Source organism: Protopterus annectens, chromosome 6.part0, assembly GCF_019279795.1.
Source record: "Protopterus annectens isolate FY-2018-M chromosome 6.part0, PAN1.0, whole genome shotgun sequence".
NCBI lineage: Eukaryota > Metazoa > Chordata > Ceratodontiformes > Protopteridae > Protopterus > Protopterus annectens.
Genome location: NC_056737.1, coordinates 34677224 through 34702500, shown reverse-complemented (window position 1 = coordinate 34702500; position 25277 = coordinate 34677224). Strand labels below are relative to the sequence as shown.

Sequence of the window (25277 nt, the reverse complement as noted above, 5' to 3'; positions counted from 1 at the left end):
GGTGCGCTCCGAACCCAGCGGCGCTGAAGACGCATCAACTCCCCCGGATCTGACGCTCAGCCCTCGGCCCCGAGAACTCAGATCCAACACGCTCGAGGGTATAGTCGGCGTCGAAGAGACCAGCGCTATCGGCGCCGACAAATCTCCAACTTTGACAACTCCGAGACCCGAAAACGAGTCGGAGAAGGAGTGATCGGAGCAAAAATGGGGGCCGCGCTCCCTCCCAGAGGGGGGGGCAAGAGCACCCCCATCTGCATTTGGGTCTGTATGAATCGACGCATCATCCGATCCATGTCTGCTTCGGTGAGGCTTCTGGTCGATCTAGAAGTCGTCGAGGTGGGCCGGGAGGGCCGCCTCGACGGCCTCGAGGGAGACCGGTCCTCCTCCTCCTCCGGCGAAAAGCTGGACGAACTGAGCCGAGAGGGGGAGGATCCGGAGACCCTCGAGGGAGACTTAGTCAGTTTAGATGGCGAGGCTGAGGGTTGAGTCTCAGCCCACCTTTTATGGGATTTGTGCCCTTCCTTATCCTTGTGCCTCTTCTCTCTGGAGGAAGAGGCACCAGCGTCACCCGTGCTCGAACCCAAAGAGGGAGGTTGAGTCCCGGAGTTGAGCAAGGGGCGCAGAAGGCACCGAGGCTGCCAAAGCAGTCTGAGCGGAAGAGGAAGAATAAGCCGATTCCTGGGGCAGCTTTCCCGCCAGGATCAGCTTATTCTTCCTATCCCTAAGCACCCGGGGGGTTAAAGGCTGCACAAATTTGGCAGGCCATAGATAAATGGGCCACCCCCAGGCATAAAACGCACTGAGTGTGGCCATCAGCCGGTGAAAGCTTATGGCCACACTCAGTACACTTCGAAAAAACGGCTTTGGGCCCTTCAACCATTTTAAACTTACTCACACCCAAACACTAAGGGGGGAGGGGTGTCACACAGAAGAACAACTAACTACGAGAAAAACTAACTAAACCACCAAAAATAAACCCAGGGGCACTACACACACGTACACTACCTACAACTTCACAAAAACGCTAGAGAAAAAAGGACTTTAACAAGTAAAGAATCTCACCAAAGCCAGGAGCTCTTCAAAAGATAGCTACTTTGATCTGAGGTAATACAGCAGGTAGCAGGGGATTATGGGTAGGGGGAGGAGCTAGGAGCTCGGATCTTGTAGGTTGGAAAGCTGTCGGATCCGATACCCACAGGTTGCAGAGCAAATGAAGTAACTACTTCAGATCTGAGTTTAACTGATCTTACATTTGAAATGTTTGCTACAGAAATATTTTCATTAATACCTAGTTGCTATGTGGCATTTAAGGTTTTAAATTCTAGATTAATTCCTTGTACTCCAACCTGGTTTCCTAAACCCCACCTTTTGTTTGCCTTTCCTCCTTTTCCAAATAAAAAACTTTTACAATTTTAAAACTAATACATTCTGTTGCACTGTTTGCAAAATTCCTTCTAATGTCATACATACTTCAAAAGGTAGCACACTGCCTTTGGTGCAGAAGGCTGCGGGTTCTATTCCTTCACCAGGCAGTTAGATTAGTTTTGAATACTGACACTCCTAAGTGTTCCATCATCAGGTGAGATGTTAACTGGTGGCAGTTATGGTGGATGTAAGACCCCACAACATTTAAATAATGACACACAGGTATTATTACACTGTTTTCCATTTCTCATCCTGTTTCTCTCATTTTATCAATATATGCTTCTATTACTGCATTTATTACTACGCCAAACAAACACATACTCATCGGAAAACAGTTCCAGACCTTTTACAATCTTTATTTTGTTTTCTACCAACCATTTACCATAACCTTCAATGACATCTCATAACACATCTTTAACACTTACTATTTTTCACCCAACCCCATAATACTTTAAATATCCCACACTGCCGCATAACGTATTGATTCAAATGTTTTTACTACATCCTGCACAGCCAGCCTTACATCATTATTCTCCCTTACCATCTATTCTTCTATTCTATTCTTATTTCTTGAATTTCCTCTCACTGCATCATTATACTTTTCCACTCTGAATTACAGCTTTCGGTTTGTGTTATGTTTGAGTCTTAATCGTGCAGCTCAAAAACATCCCTCAAATCAGGTAATATTAAACCACCTTGTTCAACTGGAAGGATCAACTTATCCCACTTGATCCTTGCGGCTTTCTCCTCTCAGATAAAATCCTTCAACTATGCCTGATTTGCATATAAATCTAAAAGAACTAAAATCATTTTCACTGTTTGTATCTTGCTATCCTTAAACAACAGCTTCCAGTTTCTCGTTTTTGTATCATCGTTTGTTTAGTTTCTTCCCACATATCCCTAGCTACCTTAACAGAATCCTTTTTAATCCATAATCCTAAATACTTCATTTTATCTTGTCCCCATAAATATTAGCTTCCAATTCTTAATATTTTTTGTTATCTTTCTTCCACAGGTGTAACTTAATCACCTCAGTACATTTTCATCTTCTAACACTTTCGCTAACCATTCATTAACTATTTCAACACATAATTTTTTCCTTTACACTCATCCCCTTATAATACCCATAACTTTACCCATTTAACAGGGTACTGATTCTTCCTTGCTATTTTTTGTTATAACACATCTTTATTTGAACATACGTAACTGATAAAAAAGAAAATTATATCAATTTCCATTACATAATGCTTGTGGCAAACAGTTACAGAGATGCAGGCTAAACACTAACCCATTCCTTATTACAGACATATGCAGTGTAGATTACATCCACACAACTCACTATTTTAAACCATAATCCAACAAAGTGAGCCATTACATCAGTCTTTGATCTCCAGTTATGACAGCCCAATCCCTCTACTTATTCAGAATTTTTTTTTGTTATCCATCACTTACTGCAAGTTTTCTTACCAATGTTTGTGTCTTTCAGCTTTTAGGTTTTAGGCTTTTAGGTTAGGGGTCGCCACAGCGGAACTCCGGTCCGCTAATGATTGGCAGTAGATTTTTACGTACTGGCTTGCCGGGCCTAACGCACAACCTTCAATGAAGGAATGCCCATTCATGCATGTCGCTACACAGAAGACACTCTGAGAATCAAATGAGCAATGTCTAACTGCGAGGCAACAACGCTACCGCAGCACCACTATTAGTTTAAAAAAAAAAGGTAGCAATCTAGCCTCCACAGGGTGCAAGTTTGGCCCTGAGGTAGGTCCATTAAGTATGGATCTTACTGACAGCATCTGGCTGAGTTACCAAGCAGTTTCATAAACGTTACAGGTCCCTTTTAAAACTGTCCAGTGCAGGCCATTTGCAGATGATGTGTACCCAATCCGCTCTAGGGTAGGTTTTGGACTGACTTCAGGACACATCATATTAAGACTAACATAGGTGCAGAAATACTCAAAATGTCACTGCCAACCAAAAAACTGTACTTGCATGACTCAGTGGCATAACAAGGAATCATTAACACTTTGGCCCATATGTCAGCTTACTTAGTTAACCTACAGTCTTGTGTAATATTAGGCTTTGTGGAAATTACTATCTTATAGATACCACTCAATATCCATTTTTTTGGGAGGGGGGAGGTGCACTTCCTTCATGTCTAAAAGCCACTGAATGAGCCTAGGTCTATTTCTCTACGCAGTCATAACTATCTTGTTTTTAGATGCTTGCTGTGTCAAACAGCCACAAACCTAGGTACAGTTGGCTCTAAATGATTGCCATTGTTGATGTGACATCCTGACTCCATGTACAAAGATAGGAAAAAGGGATGGGTGGATAGATGGGTGCAATCAAAATTTATGTTAAATTTTGCAGAAAAATTCCGGTGGCCTAATATACTTGTGTTGTCCAATATCTGCTTCTAATAAGTTAAATTCTGCACTCGAGTAACTACTGTCCTGATATAAGCCTTTTACTGGCTCCAGCAATTAGAATCCAGAACAGGGGCCAAGTCAGGTAACCAGTCTTGTGTCTTACATGAGGAAATAGCCCACATGAGTTATTCAAAAGCTCTAGCTACCACAGCCACTCCCAGGACTGTTTGGACACCCTTTACTTTTCAAAATGGTAATATACCTTGCCCTTAGGCTATTAAGACTTATGCCTTCCATCTCCTTCCATATATTTATTAACATTTGGTGAGGACAGCTGAAGAAAAAGCCTCAACCATCTCATAGCAAGATAAAACTCAAGATCTGTAAGCTCCAGACACAGTCAGGAGTGAAAGAGTATCTCATGAGAAACTGACAAGTGATCCTGCCCATTCAAACTTTTTAACCAGCTGCACCAGTGTTTCAGATGACTTGAGGTAAGTGGGCTAGAAAGTCCCAAATAATAATACACTTTCTGTGAGAGAATAAACCAGTTTATTGCCTGAACTCTCTGGGGTATAATCAAGACAAATATTTCCCACCTCTTAATAAATCCCACAACTTTCTTCAATATTTCTGTAAAAGTGGTCTCTAAAGATTTTGTTTATTTAATTCCAGGCCTGATTCACAGATACACTAAGACCTGGCTACTCACTATAAATGGGAACCTGGTTCTTACAGGCATACCTGGGACACAGTTCAGGCAAATAGCCTTAGTTGTGTCCTAACTGATCTCATCACCCACTAAGCGGTGAAAGGAATCCAATTCCTAGGAAACTCCCTTCAGATCTCTTTCTGAGTCTGCTACAGATGTCATTAAATCATCTGTAAAGAGAGCATTTTTTTGCCTAACTTGGCTCATCTCATACTCAAGGAAAGGTACCTTACTAAGCCAGATGGTCAGTAGCTATATATATACTGAAAACAAAAAGGGAGATAAAGGACTGGGAGATATTTGCTCCTGAATATAATTTCCTAAAAAGAGAGACAAATGTAGGAGGGAGCATTAAATAGGGTAGAACTTCATACAGATACTGCCAAGGCCACCTTATGGAATGCTTTTTCTCCATTACAACTAGGGTTAGGGTCTTCTTTCGTCTTTTCCCATCTCAATCATCACCTCAATTCTGACCAAGTTATCAAAAATGATCCACCATGTATAAAGAATGTCTGATCTCCATGTATCAGCTTTAGTAAAATCCTGACTACTCTCTTTGTCAGTGCCAAGGTGAATAATTAAGAACTGTGATTTAAAACTGAGAATGGACAATATGATGAGATAGTGGAGGGATCCTTGCCTTTCTTTATCCTTACTGACACGACTGCTTGATACTATGTCTTCAGAATCCACTCTCCTTAAAGGATTCCATTAAATATCTTGACTTACAACTGGATTAATTTGTCATTTTACCTGAGTACCATCTGGTATGGGGGATTTACTTCTGGGTGTTTCATTTAGTACAATTTCAAATCCTTCACCAGTAAACAGGGCTGTTAACATCTCCACTGAGGAGCTTTCCATCACCAGATTTTTTATGAGTCAAGCTATCCCCATGTTCTTCTACAGAAAAGGGATACCCTTCATCTAGAATTTCTACCGGACAAGAGACCATAATTCCTCTACATCTAAAATCGTTTAAATTTTGTGGATGGTCAGTTAAAAGGCAAACTAAATTCAGATAAGAGCCTGTTTCAAGTTAATACCTGGCTGGTGACTTGTTTACTCCTTTCTTTATAAACAAGGGGAAATTATTTCTTGATGACCCTCTTTCACTTGTTCCTGGTGTACTTTTGATGGAACCCAATTGCAATTCCTGTGGAAGGAAAATACTGCTTCTGTATGGCATCATTAAGAGAGACAAAGGTAACTGAGACCCCTGGAAGGTGCACTCTTAAATGGGTTGGATAAATGAGCCTAAAGTGCCACCTCACTTGCCTATGAACATGAAAGCAGGCTGAAATGCTGCCTACTTAAATAAAGTATCAGCTAGGTAGTCATGGTAACAAAAGATATGTGCATTCCCTTTCTTCACAGCATTCCTTAGCTGCCCAGAGAAAAGACAAGATAATATCTTTTAGGGCAAATTACTTCAAACACACTAAAATTGGCCCTAGCAACCATGCTCTCATATTTTGGGATATAAAAATGTAATGTGTTTGTTCTATTTTACACCTGTTCAGCTCACCAGTGGCTGTTTCATGTAGCACAGGCACCTACCATCCAGGAATATTCATGATGCAAAGATTCTCTCTCTGGCCATTATCTTCTATGTCCACCAACTCCTCTTCCATCTAATCAAGATTTACCTCTGTTGGTCCAATACACTGCTTCATGTCCCTAATTTCTGTCTCGATTAGGGTAAAATTGTCTGAATGGGAGGCAAGTGTTGATTCTATGCCCTGAATTTTTTGTCAACCTTTTCCATCTGTGTGGTGACACTGGTGTTTATTTTTATGCAATTCAGTTCTAATTTGCTATAGATTACCTGTGGAAATAGAATTCTTCATTTAGGTCCATTGTGAGTTCTGACAGGCCCAAGTAAAAGGAACTAACACTGGGGTAGCCACTGTAACAGTGTCTTGGAGCAGTGCAGCAGCATTGTCCTTCACAGGTCTTCTTGTCATCTGTGCCCTACTCTCTGTCCAGGTCCAAGTATTGGTCACAGCTTATTTTATGAATGTAAACCTTAGATAAAAACCAGCTTGGGATGGAGGATCAGCAACCAGAATTACTTCACTTCCATCTTAACAGGACGTCTCTCCCTTCCTTTCTTTTATAACCTCTTCCAATTCTTTTAATCCAATTCTTTCTTCTAATTTATACTTTGCACTATCTAAAATTTTCCAGCTCCCACTTTCAACTTCATCCTACTTATACACTTTTAAAATTTTTAAATTATCAGTATAATTTTTCTTATTTACATTTTACTGTCCCATCCTCATCTTCCATTCTATCCATCTTACCCTTCCTTCTTTTTACTTCCTTTCATAAAACACAGGGGAACTTCTTTCTTCCTTCGCTTTACAGAAATATTTCCATCTGCACATTACAGACTTATTTTTTTTTCTTTATTTTTCTCATACAATTTCTTTTCTATTTATTTTACTCTTACTTCCTTCCTTTATTCCTTTCTCAAAATCTTTCATCATATTTTCATATTCCCCTTTATTTCTTTTTTACCCTTCTATTTCCAAAAACAGTCTTTTTGTATTTCTTTTTAAACACCACCTGCCATTTTGTCCAATTTTCATAGAAAACTATCACCGTTGTATGTTTTCATAGACTACCTTCCTCATTTTATTTTTTTACTTGCACTCCGTTAACCATTTTATTCCTTTAGCTTCTTTTACGATTTCTTCACTATCACTTAACACGGTCCAGAGGGCTCTACAATCTGAAAAAAAATAAACCTTCTACCCTGCCTGGCACTTCCACAATCTACCTCCGTTTTGAAAAATCCCCTGTAGTGTGTCTACTTTCTACTTTTTCCTAGCTTCAAGTTTCCATATCGTATCACTATCAACTTTACATCTTGTACTATTCTTCCTTTTTGTTTTCTTACCTTAAATTTCCCAATCATTACTATTGACATTTTTAATATCACATTTTTTTAGTTCTTAAAACTTTTTTTTTTCTTTCTGACATGTTTGTATATGCATATTTTGCTATTACCCTCACACAATTTCCATTTTTTTCTCAGATCCTGGTATCACAACTGCTACATCCAACATTCACATTTAGTCTCCTTTTCGCCAAACCTCCAACAGAAATAACTTCTTTCTGCTTTGTTCTTTCCTGTTTCAGAGTTACCATTTTCCTCTTCTTCACTTGCCAACCCATCATACTATTTTCTGCTTGTATATGAATCTCTTTTATCATTATTTCTTCATCCCGCTGAATTTCTTCACCACGAGTCACGTACCATTTACTTTCTTCTGAAGTAAAAGCATTGGATGTAACAACTGTGATGTCAAGAAAAGTGTTAATATCTGACTTGGAGAAAAAAATAAAAATTGTGTGAGTGTAGTAGCAATACATGCATATACAACATGTTGGAAAGGAAAAAACTCCATTTAAGAGCTTTTCTTAAATTTGTCTCAAATATTTGGCTGTTGCTTCTGTCAGTTTCATATCATCGCTATCAGAGTATCTTACTGTTTCTTTTAACTCTTCTATCCATTCAGCATCTTTGTTGTGTTCAACAGGTTCTTCCTAAATGCTTCTCCAAAATGTACCTATTTTGTTTTCTTCCTTTCTGGTGTTTTTATTGCTTTTGCTTTGTTTCCCAATCCTCTATAAACAATTCTGAATCATCAATGAATTGCTTGCTTTGTACTTTTCTTTGTATTTATCTGCTTGGGCTGATCCATCCTTCCATCCAGGGACGTCGGGAGGCATACTCATTGTACGCATTTCAGTACAGTGTTTGCATGGAGGGGGTAGCACAAGGGAGGCGCTAGGATCTGGGGAAAAAAAGCTAAAACAGCATCGTCGTACGCACGCTAATGCTGATGTAAGCTTATTTTTCACTCGCGCGCAATTTAAAATAGTTGTTTCGTTGAGACAGAAGGTAAGTATGTAAAATGAATGGTGGGTGTGTGTGTCTGTGTACGCTTATGTTATTTATTCATTTCTAGAGGTTTCGTTCATTTCTGTATGAGTGAGAAAGTGTGTGTGTGTGTGTGTGTGTGTGTTTATATGTTATTTATTCATTTCTAGAGGTTCTGTTAATTTCTGTACGAGTGAGAAAGTGTGTGTGTGTGTGTGCATATATATATATATATATATATATATATATATATATATATATATATATGCATGTAAGCTGAACTAGTTATTCTGTTTAAATGAGGGATAAAGTGGATGTGTGTTAGTTACTGTATGAGAGAGTAGGTGTGTGTGTGTGTGTGTGTGTGTGTGTGTGTGTGTATGTGTGTACAATTATATTATTTATTCTGGAGGTTCTATTTGTTTCTGAAAGAGTGAGAAAGTATGTGTGCGCGTGTGTGTGTGTGTAATTTGAACTAGCCATTCTGTGTGAATGAGAGATAAAGTGCATATGTGTGTGTGCGTGTTTAACATGCCTCTTAACTGTCCAGATTTAGCCTCATAGTTTTGGTCTGTTTCTCTCAAAATTTGTGGGTTTCTGGCAAATCACAGAGGACTGAAGTTAGTATACTCTTCAGAAAGTACATTCTAGTACAAACCCTGTTATTCTAGCCACTTTCTCAGTTAAAAAGAGCAATATTTAAAATCCATCCCTATCATACCTCTCAACTGTCCAGATTTTCAAAGAATGTCTAGATTTTCGCATCATATTTTTGTTCCATTTCTCCTACAATTGGTGCTTTTTTTTGCAAATTACTGGCTAACCATTGAGGACGGCAGGCATTTCAGTTTCAAACTCCACATGCTTCAGAAAATTCATGCTAATGTAAAACCTGGAATTATATTAACTTTCTAAGCCTGTAATGGAAATATTTAAAACATTTTCCTATTTTTAGGCCTTTGTCCCCCCATAACTACTGGCTTTGTCCAGATTTCTTGCTTGAACAGGTTGAGAGGCATGATCCATATTTTGGGCTTTGTCCAGATTTCTTGCACTAAGAGAGTGAGAGATATGCGCACCTCTCAACTGTCCAGATTTTTACAGAATTCCCTGATTTTTGCCCTGTTCCTCAATAGTTGTGGTTTTCTGGCACATCACTGAAAATTGAAATAAATGTCATACAGCTGAGCTGGACTTCATTCCCTTTAGAAAATGCATGCTAAGATAAATTCTGTTATTCTAGTAATCTTCTAAGTCTGTAAGAGCAATATTTTAAATCTGCCCCTGTTTTAGGCTTTGCCCAGATTTCTTATTCTAACAGGTTGAGAGGTATGACAGTATGGTGTGCAATGCTCTAGTTAAGGGGGAGGGCAGGTTAGTCACTGAACTTGATCAGGCTTGACCCTGTAATTTGGTTACAGGAGACAAAGCCTGAATTCTCTGTACCAACTAACGCACTGCTGAAGGAACTGTGAGCTCCAATGAAGACAAGAGCCTGACCACCAGACTGCCAACGGAATTGTGCGTTTGGGTTTCAGTACATTTTCAAGGGACTGAGTTTAATTTCATTTTCATGGAATTGTGAGTTTCAAGAGAAGATAAATTTACTGTTGCTCATGCTAAGTCTGTTTTCAGTGTGCCACTAACTGTTTTGTTTATCAAATGGCCGTCACTGTTTGTGTTGTAGAATTTGAAAGCAGTTAGTAGCATAATTGCTTTTGGTGCAGAAGGCTGTGGATTCTACTTCCACACTATTTGGATGGAGTGCTGGTATTGCAGTGCCATTTTGATTGTGGATTATTTGGTGCATTTTAAGGGAGTATAGAGGTTCTACACTCCCGAGTGTGTCCTCCTTTGTATAAGATGCCTAGTAACTATGAACTTCTTGTTGGTTTGTCAGTCATTCTCTATTGCAATATTACCAGCTTATCATTTTTTAATGTAACATAGGCAATTAATTTTTCAAAGGCAGCAAGCACTGAATTTGTAGATGTAACACCTGAAATGCAAAGTTGTTTGCCAGTAGCAACCTCTTCATTAGTTACATATCTCTTTAATGTAGCATTATCTAGAAAACTTTTACTTCTGCAAAGATTGTGCTTTTTGAATAAAATTGGTGGATTGTAATGACAGACGTTTTTGTGGCATTTTATGGTTGACATTTTCTGAAATGGGTAGTTTTATCATTATTGTTTCATTGCTTTCTAGAAGAATGTTCATAAGTACAAATTTAAAACACCATTCTAGCAAATTGTGATGTACTGTACAAGGAATACAATTTATAATGAGGGTGAATCAACGAACACATACATGTGTGCATGGCCCTATAAATGTGTGCAAGGAGCCTATGGTTTAAAAACAGTTCAAAGCTAAATTTGATCCTCCGCTGTTAGATGCATTTTCTTTTAATGTGGGTTTCATGCCATTTCAGAGAAGGTGAGTTCCAAGGGCAGAGAAGTTTACTGCTCATGCTAAGTCTATTTTCATTGTGAGCCTGTATTGTTTAGCAAATGGCTATCAGTGTTAGTGATATTTTATTTCAAAATCTGTAATCATTGTAGAAGCAAATAAGGAAATGCGTTCCCTACATTTTTATTTAAAATATCTATGATAATTCTTTCCATGGCTTTACATACAAGACCAGTCAGACTTATGGTCTGTGGTTATCCAGGTCCGTAGAAGGCCAAACCTTGTGCTAAGGATTAACTGCTGCAGTCCTCCATTCACTAAGGATGAAGCCAATTAGTAGGCTAATGTTGGACGGTGATTTTAGAGTGCTTGATAGCTCATGTTTCATGCTATCCAAGAGGTATCCCAGGATATTATCAGGGCCCATTGAGGTGGTATTCTTTGCCTTGGACAATGCATTGAAGAAATATTTGCTAGTGATAGTCAGAAGAGTTATGGTAGGAGGTGTCTCCTGAGAGGTATTGAGGGGAAAAGGGGGGTGAAACTGGAATTAAATTTATCAGCCAATAGGTTTGCTATATACTCTGATTCTTTAAGTGGTTCCATTTACAATTTGTTCAGCACACTGTCGTGTTACCTTTGAGGTTATGAACAAAGCTGATGAAGGCCTTGTGGTTATCCTTTGTCTTTGAGGATATTTCTGCCTCAAATTTGGCTTTGATGGGCTTGATAAGATTCCCTAGTTGCTTATTTAGTTTGAGGGGTTTCATACCTTTCTGGGTATTGCACTTCCTAGTTTTGGCCATGTTTTCCTCCTTTTGTTATACAACTTGTTGAGATCAGGATTCCACAAGGGTGGCTTGTTATTTGAGTTGGTTCTCTGCTTATTCCTTGTGGATACAGTTACCTCACTGCAGCTGCTTACATGATAGTATAGGGTTTCTGTAAACAACTTGCATTGCGGTAGCAGAGTTCACATCTTTTTGTGGGATGGAAATTTTAGCATGGTATAAGTCATTAGTACAAAGCTTGCTTTGGAATAATTCCTAAATGTTTGAGGGTTAGATGGCATTCACTTGTGACAAGTATTTGGAAAGATACATACCAAAAGGGGCATTACAATCACTCAGTGATTGGCCTAATGAGTGCCAAGTAGTGGGGAATTATTATATGCCTAGATCTGGATGATATATCTTTAGATATAAGCTGTATAATGACAAAAGTACTTCCCTACAACAGTGAGTATGTTGGGCCTTTGAAGTCCCACCTTCATGCGAGGGAATGTCTGTTGCAGTGTTTCATTCATCCAGCACAAAACCTGTTTTGAGATTAGTATTGAATAGCCTTTGTACAGGGTTCGACATATCAGGTTTCAGACTAACAAGTAGGCAGTCTCCTATGTTATCCAGTCAACAGACATTATGTTCTTGGCCTTGGGTACTAACTTCAGAAACTGAGATATTTGAGGGGGTTATAGATGCATGTATTTGATGTGAGAATATTGGAAGATTGGTGGGATGAAGTTCAATCTGAATTAGTTGGTCAGTGGATTGGCCATATCCTCTGGTCCAAGTATGTGATATAATTTGTTATAAGCTCACTGTAGTGCCAGTCATTGTTTGAGATTTCTAGTACAGTTAAAAAATACTTTGTGGTTTATCTTTCACCTGGGTTTATATTTTTACCTCATATCAGGCTTTGGTTGATTTGATCACAGTCCTGAGTTCCTTCTTTTAGTTTAGCGAGAGTGTTTTTAGCTTTCTGAGTTGCATTTATTTTTACATGCAGTGAGTATTTTTTTCTTTGATTATGCTGCCAATAGGACTTTATTTTTGAATTTGGTGGTGCATTTATTTCTGATGGGGAAAGATGTGTCTACGGAACTATTTAAATATGCATAGAGCTTGGCAGTAAGTTATTCTCTACAGTGGACGCTTGAAACAGGCTTAGTAGAGGGACTCCATCCCCAACTAATGCTCAGTACCCAACATAGTCAGAAACCAGCACTACTCAGATATGTGCACATGAGATCACTTACACTAGCTTACAAGGGGGCAGAGAACGGTGTGGTAATTTTCTTTGACATTTTCCACAATCAAACCTGAGTGTCTTCATTTGTTTTTTCAGCATATAACAGCATAATGCTATACATAAAGTGATTGTTTTCATTTTGTGGGAGGGTAGGGAGGCAGCCTGCATTCACAGATATGTTTTTTGTGTTTTCAAGCTGTTGCCTTCTCAGGATACTGGGTGGTATCATGTCAGCTTTGAACATTAAACTTTGAGCAAAACCTATTTCTTGAATTTCTTTTCTTTCCAGTAATGTTGTTCAGACTATCACTGGATCATAAGACTAGAAAAAACTCCAAACAAGTTCCTTACAGCATGTAACAGTCCCACTGGTTCTGGGGCCCAGGGTAATTTTCTTGCTTTAACCAATTTCCTTTCAGCAAAGGCTTAAGATTTACAGAATGTAAGCAGGGTAGTAAGGATGTAAATTTCAACAGCTTTAGTTTTTGCTTGATTAACTCCCATGGGTATACATCTTTATGTCAGTGGCAGTATGACTGTGTTCTGTAATATTCAACTTGGTGTGACCTCATATGTTCCATGTATGTATATATATATATATATATATATATATATACATACATACACACACACACACACATATATATCTATATATCTATACACACTAACTTGTTTTTTTTTCCACTTTGAGCGTTATTCTTCAAAACTACCATAATAATTAGTTTGAATCTTCTTTTTTTCCTTATCTTCATGTCAAATCCTTTCCTATGTAAATATGTTTCTAGTAGTATACTGTTTTGTAATCTTTGTACTCATGTTCTTGATGTTAATCTCCATTGACAATGTATTACATTTTTATTTTCCTGAACTATTAGTGTAATTGGAGCTTATCTCCCTGGGCCTCTACTGAAAATTGACATGTATCCAGTGGACTAGCCCGGTCAACAAATGTAAAATAAAAATAAATGGAAAAAGAAACTGAGCCCAGCTAAAATGTATTTGTTGTTGGGAATGTAAGATTTACCATTCCAAAAGGCTTAGTGTGAGGGTAGGCCATAGGAATGATCAGCCATTGCCAGGTAACCCATGCAGGTGGAAGGGTGTGAGTGTAGGCCATAGGAGTGAGCTGCGATTGTCAGGTGACCCATGCAGGTGGAAGGGAGGTTACTTTGGGAGAGCTCTATTTGTTGTACCTGAGACTACAATACTGCGGAGCACGTGCTGCCTAGAACCGGCCAGTTCTTTAGTTGGCAGCACTGCTGGAGTTCTATTGAGCCACTACAGGGGTTAAGAGCTGCAAGGGGAAGAAGGGTAATCTTGGGGAGGGCAAACTGATCTGTCCAAGTGTAACTGGAAAGGTATTTTGTTTTTTGACTTATGGAAGATGTACCTTTGGAATGAAGTGTTCATGTAGCATGTAAGTAATTACTACCCTGGCATATACTTGCAAGTGATCTGCTCAGAGATCAGCAATATGAAGGGGGCGTGGCTTGGTCAGCAATATTAATGTGGGTGTGGCATTCTGAGGGGGCAGCAGTCTGGGAGCTGTGAGTACAAATTTGAAAATCCTGGCTACACCCCTGCTTCCATCCATCTGTCCATCCTTCCCATAGCCCTCTTTTTTTCCCACGTTTACACAATATTGCCAATAGTGTATGATAAATCCTGATCTGTTTTAAAACTCTGTATTGCTTTTATCACATCTATCTTTCAAAGAACTGATAATGATCTGTTCGCTCTTGTAACAGTGAAACTTCTTGTTTTTGCTGCTTTATGGTTTTCTCTCTTCAATGCTTCCTTGGTGGCATGTTGTTTGTTCGCTTCCTTTCCTCTGGTACCTACATTTTTTGCATTAACACTTTAATTGTTATTAGTTTAACTGCACAGTAGTGTATCCTTGTTTATTTCTGTTAGATCACATACATTTCTCTTAATAGTTCTCATTATTGTGCTTCTGCATATTACCAGTCTTCTAACATTTTACATCTTATTTACTTTCTGCAATCTATTTCTTTTATCTATCTTAATATGTGCGTCCATCTCTGTTAAGTCAAGCATGTCTTTCTAAGACCATTTTCTTCTGTTTAACAGCATCCTATTTGATATCTGGTTCCTGCTCTTTCCTTTGCAGTGCAATGTTAACTGGACTTTCGTGCAAGTCTAGTGTAGAAGGTTCCAGAACATTAATATGTGGCTTATCTTCTTTAGATGCATTCTGCTGCTACTCATCTGGGGACTCACTGGTCCATCTCACTGTGATACTAAAGGTGTCAAAACTTTCTACACTAAAGTACACAACTACAACTACAATCCACTCTGCTACAGGCCCCATGAAGGAGCTCAGTGTCTCTCCAACCTAACACCACTCTTAAGTATTCAACTGCGATACCACCTTTGTCATTCTTATAAGAAAAGCGCAGTCCGGGTCTGAACTGTCTGCAAACAGCTAAAGTTAACTTTGAACCTGACACCACTCAAGTATGCAACTGCGGTACCACCTTTGTCATTCTTATAAGAAAAGCGCAGTCCAGGTCTGAACTGTCTGCAAACAGCTAAAGTTAACTTTGAACCTGACACCACTCAAGTATGCAACTGCGGTACCACCTTTGCCATTCTTATAAGAAAAGTGCAGTCTGGGTCTGAACTGTCTGCAAACAGCTAAAGTTAACTTTGAACCTAACACCACTCTTAAGTATTCAACTGCGGTACCACCTTTGTCATTCTTATAAGAAAAGCGCAGTCTGGGTCTGAACTGTCTGCAAACAGCTAAAGTTAACTTTGAACCTAACACCACTCTTAAGTATTAAACTGTGGTACCACCTTTGTCATTCTTATAAGAAAAGTGCAGTCCGGGTCTGAACTGTCTACAAACAGCTAAAGTTAACTTTGAGTATGTGTCTACCTGTTTGAGCCAATATTCATTTTCCCCTGGAGAGCACTCTGCTTTGGCTTGTAAGCAGCCCCCCCCCCCCCCCACACACACACACACTCATCTTCCACTTTCTCTCTTATTCCCTTCTATTAGCAAATAGTATCCATAACTGATCAACATTGTGTGTTTGTTAATTTAAACTGAGACCACAGTAACCTACTGATACAAGGTTATCCTGTTTTTCCACCTGGCAAATGGTTAAGAAATGACTTACAGTTTCAGAGCAGTCCTTGGTCAATTGTGATTGTTTCTTAAACACAAACTTGTCTTTGCTTTGGCTCATTAGCAGCAGTACAAAGAACTGCCTGCTCACACCCTTGTTCTCCTCTCCCCCTTCCCTGTTTATTACCTTAAGACAATACCAAAGTTAATAAATAATACCTGTGGCAGGCACCATTTTTACAACTACAATCCACTCTGCTACAGGCCCCATGAAGGAGCTCAGTGTATCTCCACTAAGTGTTTTACAACTGTAAATGCCTATTTATGTTGAATTGTGTTAGACGTTTTACAACTGTGTATGTTTATGTTGAATTGTGTTAGACATCTAGTATGATTTATGCTTTATTATTAGAAGTTACTATGCCATGCTAGCATTTTGTCTGCACCAAGTTGTTTTTAGTATACTAGTATGGTCTGTTTGCATAGCTGCACCTTGTTCACTAATGCTATTCATGTAATTGTGTTGTGTGTAGACAGCTGATACTGGTGTCTAAATTATTTCTATATAATTGTGCTGTTACTGGAGGATAGAATCATATTAGACAACCTCGACAGAGTGCTGCTCGCTATATTTTTATCTGTGACTGCAAAACTGTCTTGAGGTACTGTCTTGAGGTTTTTCTAACAGATGTGTTTCCAATTGGCTCAGTATCTGCATATACTAGTTGTTGGTTCAAGACATTTTCCTGCATATACAGTAGCTATTTGCTCAGTTTGTTTTTTGTAATCTTTCTAATATATCTTTACCGTCTCAAAGTGCTCACTCCTCACTGTACTCTTTTTTTTCTAGACCTAACACCACTCTTAAGTATTCAACTGCGGTACCACTTTTGTCATTCGTATAAGAAAAGCGCAGTCCGGGTCTGAACTGTCTGCAAACAGCTAAAGTTAACTTTGAGTATATGTCTACCTGTTTGAGCCAATATTCATTTTCCCCTGGAGAGCACTCTGCTTTGGCTTATAAGCAGCCCCCTCCCCCCCACACACTCATCTTCCACTTTCTCTCTTATTCCCTTCTATTAGCAAATAGTATCCATAACTGATCAATACTGTGTGTTTGTTAATTTAAACTGAGACCACAGTAGCCTACTGATACAAGGTTATCCTGTTTTTCGACCTGGCAAATGGTTAAGAAATGACTTACAGTTTCAGAGCAGTCCTTGGTCAATTGTGATTGTTTCTTAAACACAAACTTGTCTTTGCTTTGGCTCATTAGCAGCAGTACAAAGAACTGCCTGCTCACACCGTTGTTCTCCCCTCCCCCTTCCCTGTTTATTACCTTAAGACAATCTCAAAGTTAATAAATATTACCTGTGGCAGGCACCATTTTTACAACTACAACCACCCTTGTCACTATCATATGTTCATTTATCAGTTAACTCTGTTACCTGATTGTTTCCAGTCCCCTCATAAGAACAATTAACAGGGTCTCTACCCGCTTCGCTCCTCACCCTGTCCCCAATTCCCTCCCACCCCCAGTGGTCCCACCTTTATTACACTCACAAACCCCTCCCATCTTTCCAGTAGCTAACCACAGCACTAACCCAACACTACCTTCTCCATCTTCCCACTACTATCACACCTCAACTAACATGTACAAGCATACCTTACCTATGCTCACAGCATGCACTCTCCTTGCATATCTTACATCCTACCAAAGCTCCATCATTCCCCCACTCAACCACTACCACTGTACTACTACTCACACCACCACTCATGTCTCATCCTCACTCACCTCCCCTCCCACCAACTCAAGAAACGTCCCTATGCACCCCCCACATATTCTACCAACTACATTACTCAAGCATAAAGCATCCCCACAACTTTACACAGTAACCCTTCCACCATACTTATTACCCAAAGAGCACAATCATAAAGTTTCCCTTATAAACAAACACATTCAAAAACTGAGAAAACTAATAACCTCAATCATATCTAAACTAGCCCTAAGTGGAGATATCCACCCCAACCCTGGCCCTACCATCTCCAACCCCGATCCTCATAATCAGACTAGAAACCACAACTTCTCCCATATTACAGCCAATAGAAAGCCAAGTGACTTCCTTCTACTAAGCCTAAATATTAGAAGTATATCCAAAGTCCATGAACTCCATGCCACCATAGACTTGTACTCCACAGATATAGTCATCCTGACAGAAACCTGGCTAAAACCTCACATTACCAGGGAGCAAATACTCCCCACAGGTTATGGCATACTAAGAGTAGACCAGCTAAACAAGAAAGGAGGCGGTGTAGCTATAATATTTAAACAGCATCTAAACATCCAGATCTTAAAATCATCAGTTCCACAAATAGGCAATGAAGAAATAATATATACCAACCTCAAAATAAACCAAAACAAAAACATCAACATAATTGGATGCTACTTCCCACCTGGCCAAAACATCCCACCACTAGAAAACCTCCTCAGCTGGTCTACCCATCTCCCCCAAGAAACTATCATTTTAGGTGATTTCAATATTGACTGGCAATCCTATTCTGGCAACCATCCAACCCATCATGTAAACCTTCATGGCTTCACCCAACTAGTCCAGTCGCCAACCAGGATAAATAAAAACTCCAGCAAGCACACTACCCTGGACTGGATACTAGTCAGTAAGAGCTCCCAGTCATATATAACAGACTGCTTATCAGATAGCTTCAGTGATCAGTCCACAACATTCCTACTCAAAAAATACCTATACCAAGCTAAACCTGTCATCTACCGTCAAATACATAAAAAACTAAACTTTAACCAACTCACATTCATCTCATCCCTCAAAGAATGTAACTGGCATCCCCTAAAGTACCTCAGCCTTGATGATGCAGTTGAATTTTTTAATACTACCTTCCTGAGCATCCTTAATTACCATGCCCCCCATAAGACTTTCCAGAATCAAAGCACAACCCTCCCAATGGCTACAGAAAACCACTAAGTCAGAAATGAAAAACAGGGATAAAGCCTAGGAGCACTGGCGCAAAACCAAAACCCCCTCAACTAGACAGAAATTCCTAGAACTACGCAATAAAGTCAAAAGGCTAATAAAACAGGACAAATTCCAATACTACCAGTCTGCCCTAGACTCCTCTCAACACAGCCCCAAACAATTCTGGTCCTCCATAAACTCCATCCTCCACCCAGGTAAAGTCAGTACCCCTCCTTCCTAACATCCCTCACTCCTCAGAAAATATTGCTACCTCATTCAACACACACTTCACATAAACCATACTATCACTAGCTAAACAACACAACCCCCCACTCTCCAACCCACACCTTCAACTAGTAATCACCCCACTGCCTTCTCTTTTTCTCCTGTACCTACCTCCAACATAAAAAACTCTTAACTAAACTTAAGCCCACCAGATTAGCAGCAGACAACCTCCCAAGTGAATACCTACAAATCGCAGCTGATGCTCTGGCCTACCCAGTATCCATCTTGATTAACCAATCTCTGTCAGAAAGTTACGTTCCCACACTGTGGAAAGTATCACATATAATTCCCCTCCACAAAGGTGGACCCTCCACAGAACTAACCAATTACCGCCCCATAGCTTTTCTCTCTCCACTCTCCAAAATACTAGAGAGATGCATACACTCTCAGGTCTCAGACTACCTCCTTACTAACAACCCCCTTTCCAATACTCAGCATGGTTTCCGACTAAACCATAGCACCACCACTGCCTTACTCTCCTTTACTAACACTATCCTTCAGCATAAAAACAATGGCTATCTCTCCTCTGCTACTTTCCTAAACCTATCTAAAGCATTTGACATGGTCCCACACAAACAACTTATCTCTGTCCTCAATAACCTATCCTTCTCACAATCGGTCACCAACTGGTTTCAGAGTTACCTGTCTGACCGCCAACAATCCGTTGTATGGCAGAATGACGTATCTCCCCAACTACCTGTCTCCATAGGGGTTCCCCAAGGATCCATCCTTGGACCCCTACTCTTCTCTGTTTTCACCAATAATCTAGCCTCTGCCACCAAACATGGCACACTCATACAATACGCAGATGACTCAACCATCATCTGCTCAGCCTAGTCCCTACCCAAACTGCAAAAAGTAACACAGGAAGCCTTTTCCTGTTGAAACTTGGTTATCCGATGCCCAATTAATACTCAACCCAAACAACACTAAACTACTAATCTTCCAACCCACCAAACATACTCAAAACAACTCTCTCTTTAACATCACAGCAAAAGACAACACCACTACATACCCAACTGAACACACCAAATTGCTAGGAGTGGAAATAGACAATAAACTAAAATTTGACATTCACATATCCTTGACCATAAAAAAAGTCCACAATAAACTAGGAGCGCTATACAGAAATAAGCAACTTCTCACCAAAGCAGCAAAGATTTCAATAGCAAATTCCCACCTTATCTCCACCCTACTTTATGCCTGTCCAATATATACCAACCTAAGGCAATGCGATTTAAACAAGCTAGAGACCTGCTACAACAAAATCGTCAAATTCGCCACAGGGGCATCCTACCATAGTCACCACTGTCTCTCACTTGCTGAACTGGGCTGGCTTGAACTCCCTCACCTCCTTCAATGGTATCAACTCTCACTTACCCACAAACTAGTAAATCATCCACTAAATGTCCCAACCCTCCAGAATCTACTCCAACCCTATCGCACCACCAGACCACTAATTTCCAGCAACAAAAATCACTTGCAGATCACTAAAGCCAATAACTCTGCTGGTGAAGCACTATTCTCTTGCACCATAGCCAAATTATGGAACTCCCTCCCACCCACAATTACCTCCATACCATCATGCACCCACTTCAAAACTTTACTAAAAACGCACCTAAAAACATGCTGGCTATGCCCTTGCAACTCCCACTCTAATATCACCCTCCCCATCCAACCACTACCTTTCTTTCCACTCCACTAACTACCTTGATTATAGCAAGCTCAGATGCTCATAAGTCAGTACTTATTATACAGCAGGAACTTCTTCTTGTAACATTTATTAATGTCTGTTATGTACTTCACAGATAAAGATTCTAGTTGTCTACTGATGTACTATGTTCTTCATCTGTAAATATGTTGTAAGTAATTGCTATGCAAATTGTTAATCGCTATGTAATCCAATGTAACTACTGTCTGTTTATTTTAACTGTGGAGCTTTTCTCCCCGGGCCTCCGCTGAAAATGGACCTACGTTCAGTCGGACACTCCCGGTCAACAAATATAAATAAATAAATAAATAAAGCCTTCATTTTGCAGATAGTCTATCACTTCAATTTCTGTTTAATTTCTATATCACTAAACATCTTACTTTTGATTACATTCCACTTCTCTAACCTTATTTTTCTTATTATAAAATTTATCATATCCAGATGTCTTTGCCTGTATTTCTCTTCAAATATTTTGAAGCTACATTTTTATATTTGTTAGTCTGCCTAACCACAATCACAATTTAGATCTCTTTCTTTCTTTGTCATGAACATGTTTCTTTTTTATACCTTTCAATAACCTCTGCTTTTTTGTTTGTTCCTTATCTTTTCTCATTTTCTCTGTTGCTTCCTTTTCCAGTTTTTTTTTCATTAAGATAACACTTTATTCTGATATGGTGCATTAAGGATCTTAAATTATCTTTATCTTTTAAAAGTTTTTTTATGCAAGCATTTTTCTTTCTATAATTTCTTTCTTACTGTGGCTACATATTCTCTGTATGGATTTTTTTTGTATAACAATACATAATCTCTACTTTATCTTCAAAAGTCTACTCTATTGTCTCTTTGCCTCTTGTTTGGCCTCAGTTTTTATTTTTATTTTTTTTTGTGGATTACTTCCTTGTGCCACAGGGGCTACAGCCTGGCCTAGCTCTGTGACAGGAATGTTTCTATGTTTTGAAGATTCTACACTGTCTTTTTCTCCACTCCTGGCACCAGTGCCTTTATCAACAGTAGGCACTTTTTTATCATGGGACCTGTGTACTTAAGTTTTTATTTACCTTTCGCCAAGATATATAAAATTCACTCTATATATTGCTGTCATCTTGGTGAGATTTTTGCGAAAACAGGGTCCACCATATGAAGGTACTTACCAAGATTTGAGGATGAATTCAATTCTAGCAATACTCGGCTCCTTTTCCTGATTCCATTTCTCCATCTGGACTCCAGTTCCCCCTTTCTATCCAGCTTAGGTTACACATTGGAGACAGATTTTTGAGCATGACACTGGGTGGAACTTGGAGAAGCGCAGACGTGATGTTTGGCAGTGAAAAGGAAGAAAGATTAAAGGGGCTGACCTTTACTGTTATAGGTTGATTGCATATGTTATGCTGAATTTTTGAAGTAAACCAGCATTTTTTTTTTGGTTTTGTAAATAAGTTTGTGCTTTGTGTGTATATTTATTACCCCTATTTAGATTTTCCGATTAAAAAAAACAATGATTATTTAAAAAAAAAAGCCTAAAATGTAGAATAGAAATGGGAAAAGAAACCCGTTCTTTGAATTCTGGCTCAGACAAGTGTAGAGTAACTGAATAGGAGCTACATATACATAACAATAAAATAACTGTGACTCTGAAATAACTCCACCTAACTATTCTATTATCAGAAAATACAGAACCTATAAAAAAGGCGGAGGAGTAGCTTTCATTTACTCATCCTCCCTGTTAGTCACTCCCTACACCAAACCTATTCCGCACTTTAATAATGCTGAACTTCTCCTAACTTTACTTCAAGTTAACAAACACAAACGCATTTGTCTAGCTTCCTTCTACATCCCCGCAAGAGACAATATTTCTACACTTGAAGATATCCTCTCCTGGTTCTCCAACAACATTAGCAACAAAACTATTATCTTAGGAGACATGAATATTAACTGGGCCACCATTCAGTCTCCAACAAACTCTCTCAACATCAACCTCTACAATTTTTCTCAACTAATAAACTCCATAACACGCCCCTCAAAAAATCTTTCCACTGGTAGTATTCTAGATTGGATTCTAGTCTCCCATCCCCACTATTTCTCTGATAGTGGCACTCTTCCAGATTCCCTCAGTGACCACTTACCCATCTTTACTCACCGTCTCCCCTCAAACCTACATTGCACCCATAATTATATTACTACCCGTAACCAAAAAAACTTTAACCCAACAACCTTTTCAAACTCCCTTAAATCAATAAACTGGAATTGTCTAAAAACATCATCTCTAGATAACGCAGTTCACCACTTCAACTCAACATTCTTAAAAATACTTGACTCCCATGCTCCCTTAAGGACAAAGCGAATAGAGATTAATTCCGCGCCATGGCTGACCAAAAACACACTAGCATCCATGCGGCACAGAGATAAAGTCTGGGCACACTACCAGAAAAACAGAACCCCATTACTTCATAACGAATATAAAACACTTCGAAATAAAGTTAAAAAACTCATCATCTCTGATCGTCAAAACTACTTTTCGACACTCCAAAACAATAATAAAACAAATCCTCAGAAATTCTGGAAAGGTATTTCTACCCTTCTTAACCTCAGCAAATCAGTTACCCCTTCCCCTGACCCAAATATTCCAGATTCTGATTTAGCTACCCAATTTAACTCTTTTTTTCATTGAATCTATTTCTAAATTAACCTCTTCATTCTCTACCACCATCACATTCTCCAACATACCCCCACTCTCCACTAGCAACACTCTACCCTGCACTACTACATGTCCCTCATTCCCATCTACTAACTCTATACTATCTACCTCTTCTTCATCTCAAACTTTCTCATCATCTTCACTACCCACTAACACCCACTTTTCCACTCTCCTCTATTCTCACTAAAACCAATTCCCACCTCTACTATAAAGAAACTCCTTAGGAAACTGAAGCCATGTACAAACCCTCCTGATAACATCCCTTCTTACTTTCTCAGTATAGCTGCTGATACAATTGCCTACCCCATTAGCATTTTAATTAATCGCTCTATACATGAATGTATAATACCTCAAATCTGGAAACAGGCCTTTATCATACCCTTACATAAAGGTGGCAACAATAACAATGTAACCAATTTCCGCCCAATCGCTATCCTGTCTCCCATTTCTAAACTCTTAGAAAAGTGTGTCCAACTTCAACTCCTACCACATCTCTTAGATAATAACCTCCTAACTCACTCACAACATGGATTCAGACCACATCATAGCACCATAACAGCCCTTCCTTGAAACTGTAAACAAAGCCCGTGACTCTAGCCAAATTGTATCTACCCTACTTCTTGACCTCTCCAATCCATTTGACACCATCTCACATAGCCTACTTTTAACTAAACTTTCTGAACTTAACCTAGGTCCTTCCTCTTTGACTTGGTTCTCCAGCTACTTATCCAATAGATATCAAGCAGTAAAATGGAAGAAAGCCACCTCCTCATTTCTTAATACCCCTACTGGAGTTCCACAAGGCTCCATACTGGGTCCCCTTCGCTTCAATATATTTATAAATGATTTCCATAAATCTATCCCATTCTCAAATATCATCCAGTATGCAGATGATTCAACTATTATCTGCTCTGCCTCATCCATTCCCACACTTCTAAAACTTACACAAGATGCCTTTTCAACCCCTGAGCAATGGATGAAAGATAATCACCTAGCTCTCAATGCTTCTAAAACCAAATTAATGGTATTTACCCCCACTAAAGCCACTCTTTTCAATATGAATACATTCTCAATTATGAGTCAAAATAACACACATATGGAACTGGTGACAGATACCAAGTTACTTGGGGTCCAAATTGATAACCAACTAAAATTCAGCTCCCACATACAACTAAATATCAAAAAAAACCACCAAAAACTAGGTATGCTCTACCGACAAAATCATTACCTTACACCTGCCACTAAAATCACTCTCTCTACTTCCTTTCTCATCCCCTCCCTTCTGTATGGAGCTCCACTCCTAAATAATCTAGAGTCCTCTGTAAAAAAAACAACTCTCCTCCTGCTACAACAAAATTGCCAAGTTCGCTACTAGCCATAAGTCATCAACCCACCACTGTCTCTCTCTCTCTCCAAAAACTAAAATGGCTAGAGCTACCTAATCATCTAACCTACACACAATTAACTCTCGCCCACAAACTCATTCTCAACCCCTCCCTTTGTCCCTCACTTTCTTCTGCCTTTAAAATGCATCTGCCAAATAGAGTATTAAGGTCTCATAATCAAAATCTATTAGAAGTGCATAAACCAATTCATCCCACTGGAAAAAACCTACTATCCTACGGCCCAGCTCACCTCTGGAACTCCCTTCCACCTTCCAT

The 25277-nt window shown here is 39.2% G+C and overlaps 1 protein-coding gene across 3 annotated transcripts in view; it reads right to left on the bottom strand.

Annotated features, from left to right (window-relative positions):
- Positions 1-25277, bottom strand: part of RPAP1 (RNA polymerase II associated protein 1) — a 2926740-nt gene that overhangs the window by 839331 nt on the left and 2062132 nt on the right. The gene's annotated exons all lie outside the window — the stretch shown is intronic.